The sequence below is a fragment of the Ursus americanus genome, chromosome 15, assembly GCF_024610735.1.
Source record: "Ursus americanus isolate L20-20 chromosome 15, mUrsAme1.1.p, whole genome shotgun sequence".
In the NCBI taxonomy this organism is placed as follows: domain Eukaryota; kingdom Metazoa; phylum Chordata; class Mammalia; order Carnivora; family Ursidae; genus Ursus; species Ursus americanus.
The window spans coordinates 5,569,758-5,579,980 of NC_142141.1; the positions used below are offsets into that span (position 1 = coordinate 5,569,758).

A 10,223-nucleotide genomic window follows, 5' to 3' on the forward strand; every position below is an offset into this window, starting at 1 on the left:
AACCCTTACTACAGGCCCCAGCACACAGGAAGTGCGCAGGCAAGCCTGAATGTAGTTGAGGTCTGTTTGGTTTGTAAAACTAGGGAGTGTTTGTTGAGCCTGTCCTGTGTGGCACTGTTCTAAATACTTCTCACAACAGCTTCATGACGATGAGTTATTAGCCCCACTTCACTGAAGGGGAAACTGAGGCCCAGAGAGGTTAAGTAACCAGCTGAAGGCCACACAGCTAGTAAGTAGCATAGCCAGGTCCTAGTTAAAGCCAAAGTACCTAGCCCTAACTTATATGCTGCTGTTTTTCAAACCAGCATGAGGGGATTTGAACTTGTACTTAGATTAGCTTTTTTTTTTTTAATGACTGAGTATTTATCTGAGTGTGTATCAGAAAAAAAATAACTAGTGTATCAAATTCACGGGTTCCTGGTAAACGTTTTTCTTATAATTTCACTATTCACCTTTTGTCTTAAGACTATATTCACTTGTTCATTTAAAAACCTTTAATAGGGGGGCGCCTGGGTGGCACAGCGGTTAAGCATCTGCCTTCGGCTCAGGGCGTGATCCCAGCGTTATGGGATCGAGCCCCACATCAGGCTCCTCCGCTATGAGCCTGCTTCTTCCTCTCCCACTCCCCCTGCTTGTGTTCCCTCTCTCGCTGGCTGTCTCTATCTCTGTCGAATAAATAAATAAAATCTTAAAAAAAAAAAAAAAACCTTTAATAGGGGCACCTGCGTGGCTGGGGCATCTGGGTGGCTCAGTCGTTAAGCGTCTGCCTTCGGATCAGAGTGTGATCCCGGAGTCCTGGAATCGAGACCAGCATAGGGCTCCCTCCTCCCCTGGGAGCCTGCTTCTTCCTCTCCCACTCCCCCGCTGTGTTCCCTCTCTCACTGGCTGTCTCTCTGTTAAATAAATAAATAAAATCTTTTTTTTTAAAAAAAAACCCTTTAATAGTTGTGTGTTTACGTTAATGTGTATTAAGGGGGAAATGTAAGTCATATATCAAACTCATGACCTTTGGCTGTGATATTATTTCCTTTAAAAAAATATTCTTTAAGTAAAAATAACAATTGATTTAAATGAAAATTTCAAGTAAAAATAGCAAAGTAAAGGTATTGAATAAAGTAAAAGTATTGAAAAGTTCGCTCCAGTGATCTAGAATGGGAGGGGATCTCTTGCCCGTGACTTTGTGGTCTCCTGGGGACAGTGGAAAAGGTGGAGGACAGAGGCAGTCAGACCCTTAAGGACACTGAAGGCTGTCCTGGTCCTGGCTTTCTCCATACCTACCACCTTTCCATTCCCTCCATCCTCCGCAACAGCCAGAGTGACCTTTAAAAAATGTAAGCCACATCCTCTTCCTGTCTCATGAACCCCTCCAATGGCTTCCGGTTGCATTTAAGAGAAAGAAAACTCTTCTCTAAGGCTGAGAAGGCCCTACATAACCCAGGCTGCTCCAACCTATTTTATCTCTTCACTCACTGGCTATTAGGTGGAGATCACTTTGCTCTCATTGCTAGTCCTGCCTCAGGGCCCTTGCACATGCTATTTCCTCTGCTGAGACCATTCTTTTTCTGAATCTTCACACAATGGCTCTTTCTCAGCCACCTCCCCATAGCAGCTACCCCCCCCCAACTTAAAGTAGTACTCACAATCACTTCACACCAGCTCATCGATCTCAACAGCACCTCTACCACTACCTAGATTTTTTTTCTTTCCTTTAAAAAAAAATTGTGGTGTTGTTCCATTAGAGCAAGAACTGTGCTGTCACTGTTGTGTCCCCAGAATAGTAGGTGCTCCATAAGTATTTGTTGGGCACATACATGTGGAGTGGTGGCTGAAAGGGCAGGAGAATGGATTTAATGAATCCCATGCCTCCACAAAGGGGAGGTGAGCTTCTCCGAAAACAGCCGAGAGGTTTGAGGTTCTCCAGCTGAACAGTCCAGACAGCTGAAACCAAAAATGCAGATGAAATTAGTCACCCTTGGAGCTTGGTAACGCTGGCACCAAATGTGCTCCCTACCCAAACACATCACAACACTGTGGGCCCTTGCGTCGCCAGGGCCCCAGGTGGCAGCTCTGGCATCTGGGAGCTGGCCGCAGCTGAGAGTGTGGGCCGGGGGGTGGGAGCTGGGTGTATGGGACGAAGCAGGCTGAGGGCCACAAATAGGCTCGCCTGGCCTGGGGACAGGCAGTGGCCAGGGGGGCTTCTGAGCACAAACCTTGAGGAAAGTTGCCTTGAAAAGCGAGTTCAAGGCTGTTGAAAAGAAAAATTCTCCTCATAAACTGAAGCAGACCGCTTGGTTGTGAAATCTATTTCCGTGACACTTTGCGTGCTTGAGAGGGGGAAATTTTCCCCTTTCTTTTTTTGTTTTTATAACAGCTTTACTGAAATATAACTCACCTACGGTTTACTACAGCCACGTAAAAGGTACAAGGGTCTTCAGTATGCTCACAGCTTTGTAGTCACCACCATCAGCTTGAGAACATTTCCATCACCCCCAAATTAACCCCCCTCCCCATTAGCAGTCACTCCCCATCCCCCCTTCCCCACCAACACTAGGCAACCACGAATATCCTTTCTGTCTTTCTAGATTTCTCTCGTCTGGACATAAATGGTATAAATGGAATCATCTTTTGTGACTGGCCTCTTTCGTGTAGCGAATTTTCCAGGTTCATCCATGTTGCAGGGTATACCAGTACTTCGTTCCTTTTTAGGGACAAATAATAGTCCATTGTATGAATACGCCCCATTATATGCATTATATGTATTCATTCATTGTGTATGGACACATGGGTTGTTTCCATTTGGGGAATATTATGAATAATGCTGCCATGAATATTCAACAAGTTTCATGTGGACATATGTTTTCATTTCCCTTGGTGTATATCCAGGAGTGGAATCTACTTTCTTCTAAAATGAAAAACAACAACAACAAAACAACCCACAAGAACCCTCAAGTCGAAATACGTATAGCATGGAGTAGATTTATAAAATGTCACTTGCAGCTATGGTAGAACAAGTGAACGTCATGAGCGTGGCCACAGCTGTGCCCTGCACATGCCGGAGGATCGATGAATATTTTTGAAACAATGCCCAAAATATTACTCATTCTGATGTTCCCAGCAAAAAAGACTGGGTGTGGAAATGGGACAAAAATGGGTCTTTATCCATTCATTTATTCAATAACTAAGCACATAGTCGTTTAACGCCATTTGAATTTCATCAGCTGTTTAGTTTCGTGGACGAAGATGGAGAAGCCCGGTCTCTGTGTGAGGCACCCCGTCTAGAAGGGAAAACAGACAAGTTATCCCAGCGTCATGGCAGAGGAAGGGGAACAGGTCCCCTGTGTGTCCCAGACACTTTGCCCCCCGCCCCAGTTCCTGGTGTGAGAGTCTCCTTGTCCCCAGGGCAGAAGCAGCAGCGGGAGGAGAAGGTTCTGTCTTCAGGAGGACCTCGGTTTGCCTTGAAGGACTCGTCCCTGGGGTGCCCCGGTCCTGTCTTTCGTCTGATATCGAGGACCTATCTTACTCTTTTAGGGAAGAAAGAGCGTCTTGCCTGTTGCCTTGTTCTGGCTGTTGACCTGCTTCTGCTCTATTCCCGTGAACAGCGAGCTGTGCCTGGGAGCTGGGGTTCAGAAATGAACAAGGACAGCTTCTGTCTACCCGAACCCCCAGCCTGGCAAGGCCCAGGCCCACAAGCAGCCGGAGGGACAAGAGGACTCGGAGGGGGACACCGGTAGCGGAAGTGCCCTTGGGGTTCCTGTCACAGAATACATACCCTCTATGTTTCGTTAACTTACCAGACGCATTCTTTTTTTTTTTTTTTAAAGATTTTATTTATTTATTCGACAGGACAGAGACAGCCAGCGAGAGAGGGAACACAAGCAGGGGGAGTGGGAGAGGAAGAAGCAGGCTCATAGCAGAGGAGCCTGATGTGGGGCTCGATCCCATGACTCCAGGATCACGCCCTGAGCCGAAGGCAGATGCTTAACCGCTGTGCCACCCAGGCGCCCCTGTAAACATTTCTTGAGTACCTACTATGTCCCTCTTCAGAGGGACACAGTTATAAGTAGGACTTTCCCTTAGCCCCGGAGTGTCTCCTGGTTTAGCAGGAAAGAAAGTCAAGTAAATTCCAGAGAGCCCTCAGAATGTGCTGTAGTGGGGGAACCTCCCAGGAGATACACTGCGGTTATTTACCTCACATTTAATGTTCTCGTTTAGAATATATAAACACACACATATATATCTTGTATATTAGTCATGTAGCTCACATATATTCTGTTCTCTTTGAGTTATATATAATTTTGTATATTCTTTTTGTTTTTAAAGGTTATATTTTTACTTCTCTTGTCAAAAAATATTCTATATCTTTCTACTATATCTTTGAGTTTTTAGCAATATATTTTATCTTTTAAAAAAAGGATTTTTTTCTCATGATTTTAATGCTAGTGCATTTTCAATGGAAAAAATTTAGAAAATATCAAAAAAAGAAATGCATAAATAAAAATTGCACATACTTTCACATCACCCAGGGACAGGCCTTGTCTACCTGTTGTAGTTTTTTCTTCTAGTCTCCTTCTAGGCTGTATGTAATGTTATCTTCATCTTCTCATTAAGACGCAGATAGTTTCACACGATGTGTACTTCTCATGATGCTGGCAGGGGCACAAGTGTCTCAGAGGATGAAACACCTACACCTTCCTTCCCAGAGGAAGGCCTCAATGTTTTCTTCCCCTCTCGGTCACCAGCTCATCCCATCCTGGCTACTAAATTCGGGAGTCCGGGGCATAACCAGCCAGCCCCATGGCATTGAGGGTTTTTAGGCAGGCCCAGGACTAGGGTTCTGAGGCTGTGCCCAAGGTCAGGGAATCGGCCTGGCTCCAGAACCAGAGCCCTTGCTTACCCCAAGGTGGGGGCTGGGGGAGAGCAGGTGAATAACTGGGGTGGTGCGGGAGGGTGGGTCACACCTCCCCTCCCCCAGCAAAGGTTCTAAATAAAGCCCTGGAATCTGCTGTGTCAAGAGACAGCTGAGGATCCGTGTGGCCCAGTGTCCCCTGCACCTGGCCCCAGACTGATTTGTGTGGGGTGGGGGCGCTGGAAAGCCAAGATCCATCATGCAACATTTTGCCACGCTCTAGCCTCTCTGAGAAAGAATGGTTTGTGATACACCAAACGTGAAACCAGCCTGGGAAATGGAAGTCCAGGTTCTCCTTACTGAGTGGCGGGGGCCAGTTTATCACCAAGCTAGAAATGAAGAACAATCGTGAGAGGTTTAGTGCTATGGGTAGTCTCACAGAACCTTCACGATAGCCCTAGGAAGCAGCCGTCACTGCCCCCTTTACAGTCAGGCAGAAACTGAGTCTGGGAGAGGTGGGGTGACTCTGAGACGGGCCACGGTTCACCCCTAGGCTCTCCTGCCCCAACCCTGGCACCATCCAGGCCGTGTGTGTGGCTTCCTTCTCTCCAGGCACTGAGCATATAATTCTAATTAAATTCCCCCTCTGCCCTCCACCTCCCCTGCACCTCCTTCCTCCAGCCCTGCACGGGCAGGAAGCGCGGGCCCCTAGCCCTGGCCTTCACATATAAATATTTGTCTAGCAAATTAATAAACACAGAGGGGAGGAGGCCTGCAGATAAAACCAGGCTGGAGCCGAGTCCCCTACCGCAGGTATCTGTCCTGCATAGCTGCACAGTGCTTTGTGTGTGTGTGTGTGTGTGTGTGTGTGTGGCGGGGGTGGGGGGCCGTCAGTGAGGGGGTTGGTAAAAGAGATGGTGGATTGCGGTGGCTCGACACGCAGACTCCGCAGCCAGGCTGCCCGCGGCCGGAATCCCACCTTCTCAGCTGTGTGACCTCCAGCCAGTGACTGCCCCTCTCTGGGCCTGTCTCCTCCCCTGGGAAGGGGGTGCGTGGCATGTAGTCTTTACTTCCTAGTTAACGCAACAGGAGCGGACACCGCACCCAGCGTGTAGCAGGAGCTTTCAGAGTGAACAGAATAGTAGGGAAACCGAGTCAAGATTCCAAGATGAAGTCACTTTGTGACAGGGAAGAGACCGCTTGCACCAGGAGAATCCTCAGAGGGGGTAACATCTGAACTGTTCTGGAATTCTCCTGCCTAAACCCACCCATGACTCCTCTGTCCTCAGAATCAACCCAGAGCGGGTTTGTTTGTTGTTTCTGTGCTTCACAAGGCTCCACGCCGTCTGGAACCCAAACTGACCTCTCAACTTCACCCGCACGGACTTGCTCTGCTCGCATCTCCCGCACCACGGCCTCACTGCCCCCTCCCCGCTCCCAGCAGCCGCTCAGCCCCAAACCCCAGAGCGCTTTGTGACTCGTTCTCTCGCACACCCTACAGCCTGCACCACACGGCTGTCCCTCGAAGATGCATCCTTAAACCGACTACCTCTCACAGGAGCCGCCGCCGCTCGCCCCCCCACCCCCACCCCAGGCCCGGCCCGTCTCCCTGCAAACGGAGCCGCCTCCCTTCTGCTCGCACCCTTGGCCCACAGGCAGCCAGAAAGAGCCCTTCAAAACACAACTCTGATAATACCACCTCCCTGCACTCAACGACCCAGTAGCTTCCCACCGTCCTTGCAGGAAAACCCCAAATCCTTACAGCTCACCAAGGTCCCAGCCTCAGGGGCCAGCTCCCCTCAGCCTCCTCTCCTCCTTTCCTGTTCCTCCCCTGCTTCAACCACACAGGCCTCCCTGCTGTCCCCGTCAGAGCCTGTGCACCTGCTGTTTCCTCCCTGGAAATGTCTTCCTCCAGAGGCTCCTGTGGCGGCTGCTCTCCCTTCCAGGTCTCTGCCCAAATATCCCCTCCTTAGAGCTTCCCAGGACCCCAGCGTGCAGTGCCCCTCAACCGTCACACGGACACCCTAATGCCCTCTTCACCCCTCTCCTGCCTTACTTTTTCTTCAAAGTGCTTGCTTCTACCTGAAATAGTTTTATTTATAAAATGTATAAATAATTTTAAAAATTTACAATATTTTCTGTCTCTCTAAAGCATCATGCCTAGGAGAGCATGAATATGGCCTGAAGGAAAGAGGGAAGGGGAAAGGAATCAGGGGCCAGATCTGGCTGGGTGAAGACAGGAAGGAGGGAGAGGTGACCCCTAGGCACTAGGATCCATGCAGGAACGGCTGAGCCGGCACCAGGCCGTGTGGAATGAGGCTGGGGTTGACTTTTGGAACAAAACATATGGAGCTTTAAATACCAGAAAGGCGAGCTGTGGAGCCCAGAAGCAAAATTCAGTATTGGCCCTAAAACCTCTTCCTCCTCGCTCACCTGCAAGTTATAGCTTCTGGAAAGGACGGTGAGGCTCAAATCCTACAGATCCTACTCTAGCCTTGGCCTGAGCTGCTCTCCTGACCATCCTCGGAGCCGGGAGGGTGTGGACTCAGGATCTGGGGCCGAGGAGGAACTCGCAGCGTCACACCCTCTGGAATGCTGTGGCTGAGATTAACTTGCTCCAGATTTGCACAGTTCCCGTCAGAACATGAAACCAGAGGAAAAAACCCATGAGGCCCAGACTGATCAGCGCAGAACTTAGCAACAGGACAACAAGCTGTAGCCAGCCACTTCTGCAGCGAGGGGCTTTCCACCGGGTCCAGGGCTCAGGATCACCGAGCCGGCTCTGCTGCTTCTGGCTGGCTTGCAGGGCCTCAGGGCCCATCCCGCTGGCCATCGGGGTGGTGGATCCGGGCCTTGTGCTGGATGGACCCACAGGGGCTCCCAGAAATGGCTTACAGTCCCTATGGGGAGCCTGAAAAGGGAATGCTGGTGGCTGTCCCCAGACTTGGCTACCTTGGGCACCCTGGTTCATGCTGCTGTTTGATGGGCTCCCCAGGTCCATGCCTTTGCCAGAAGCTGACAAGAGCATGGGGGACTTCAGAGTTTCAGAAACATCCAGATCATCGCAGCATTTCTCGGTGAGTCACAGCCTCCCGTCTGCACCATCACATCTGGACAGTGAGGAACTTGGCTGGCTCCTGACCCAGTTCCTCAGTCCCTCCTCCTCCACCAGGCCAGCGGCACACTTACAGGGCCAGCGTGATTGTATCATAAAATATCTCAAGTATATGGAAAAGTCCATAAAATCATATCGCAGACAAGTATCCCTCCTGTTTAACTCAATGACTTGCCTTCTTTGCTTCCATCTTTCTCCTTCTTTCTAAAAGAGAAGATAACAAGTGTACAAACCCTGTGTGAACACGGCCATGGTAGGTAGCGGTGGTGGGGTATCCCCCGGCCCAGCCAGGGAGACAGCAGACCCACAGAGCTGGAGAGGGGGCTCTGAGAGGGGGAACACTGCCATATCAAAGCCCATTGCATCCATCATGCTAACGAAGAGGGTGCCTGGCAGTAGGGACGATGGACCTGGCACATAGCAGGTGCTCAGAAAGCAGTGGTTTTCCCGATATTGTCGCATCCCGTTCACCCGCACCCTGGGAGGCAGGCAGTCTTCAAATGGGGAGAAAGATGCCAAGAGCGGGGCTCAGGGTCACTCGGCCAGGAAGGGGACCAGGACTATAAGCCTTGTTGGGAGCAGAGAGAGGACAGCCCCTGGTCCCCCCCTCCCAGCGCCTCCCTTCCTGGGGGTGCAGGGAGGAGGGCCATGTCCAGGTTTGGGCTGTGCTGAAGGTGAGAACCCACGGGAGAACAGTGACTGGAGGAAAGTTGCCTTGATTTCCCTGAGGCAGCCATTTGGGGAATTTGAGGCAGGGGCAGGGGCTCCTCCAGGGATGGGAGTCTCGGGGCTCACCCTGACGACCCCTTTCCCTTCTGCAGCAGCTGCAACCTGTCCTGGTTGAATCTGCTCGTGGCCTTGCTGCATTCGTGGGGTTTGAGCAGGCTCATTGCAACTGGGGGTCCCCAGGTGATGTGAGTGAGACGATCCAGAACCTGGGAAGGAGCAACCCCCACACCTATTTGCCTGACTCACAGGCTCTGACGTTAGTGGCTTGCAGCTTACTAAGGATTAGGACCCAGTCCTGTCCTCCAAGGGCCCCGCCTTAGGCCCCCATCTCAGAGGCAGGGCAGTGGTGGGGGGGTCCCTGTGGAGCCCCAAGTCCCCAGGATGGAGTCCTTGCCCCAGCGGTGACTAGCTGCATGGCCCTTTGCGGGTAGTCCCCCCAGCATTCCCCCAGGATGGACTCCTTGCCCCAGCGGTGACTAGCTGCATGGCCCTTTGTGGGTAGTCCCCCCAGCATTCCACCCCCCCCCCCGTCTCAGTGCTTCATCATGGGTGAGCTGTGAGGATTAAATGATCAATGTGGCACAGTCCCAGTACCCCATACGTGACAGTCATTGTTCCAGGAAATACTCGGGTGCTCCTGCCCCCCCTCGACACCACCGTGTTGTTTTAAGGCAGCGTTTTCTCAAAGTGGGGTTCCCCACACGGCCAGCAGCAATGTCACCTGGGAACCTATTAGAAATGAAAATTCCCCGGCCCCACCCCGGACCTACTGAATCAGGAACTCTGGGGTGGGGCCCAGCGCTCTGTGTTTAACAAGCCCTCTGGGGGATTCTGATGCCTGCCTGTGTCTGGGAACCACTTTTTTAGGGCATTGACCTGACTGTATCATGTTCTTGCTCTAGACCCTTCCATGGCTCCTCATGGCCTTCTGGATAAAGTCCAAGGATCTAACCAGTGGTTGAAGCCCTCCCCTGATGGCCCTGACTGACGCGACGTGGCCTATTTCCCCAATCAGATGGCAGGCTGCTGGAGGGCACTGACGGTGACTCATGCCTCGGTCCTGTGTGGCTGGCCCCCAGCTGGGCTGGCAGACTTCACAGAAGGCAGGAGAGAATGATGGCCGTGCCGATGGCACGCGTGGCTCTTCGTGGAGTCTAAGGTTCAGATTCTGGCCTTCACTCTCTAGCCGTGTGAACCGGACACGTTGCTTCACTGTTCGGAGCCTCAGTGTTCTCAGCCACCAAATGGGCATAAGAATAATGACTGCTTAGGTTCCCGTGAGGATTAAGGACTATCCCCTGTGCTAAGTGCTCGGCCTGGTGCCTGGTAGGGGCCTTAGAGAATCAAGGTGCCACCATCCTTTATCCCAAACTTGGGGCCAGAGGTTTCAGACTTCTGAGTTTTTCAGATTTTAGAACTATATACAACACAACACAGCCAAGCGGCAGGGTTTCTATTAAAAAACAACACCACTGATGTGCTTATACCAAAATGTATAAATATGCAAAGTAACTGCAATAATAGAGACTATCG

At 51.0% G+C, this 10,223-nt stretch overlaps 1 long non-coding RNA gene across 2 annotated transcripts; it reads right to left on the minus strand.

Moving 5' to 3' along the window:
* Positions 1–3,148: 3,148 nt before the first annotated feature.
* Positions 3,149–5,343, minus strand: LOC148108839 (uncharacterized). 2 transcript variants are annotated; one of them, XR_015726833.1, is made up of 2 exons: positions 4,541–5,343; positions 3,149–3,275 (listed from the first exon to the last, which is right to left on the minus strand). It is a non-coding gene; the product is annotated as an uncharacterized LOC148108839 (long non-coding RNA). The 2 variants fall into 2 exon arrangements; XR_015726834.1 differs by having other exon boundaries at positions 4,509–5,343.
* Positions 5,344–10,223: the final 4,880 nt, after the last annotated feature.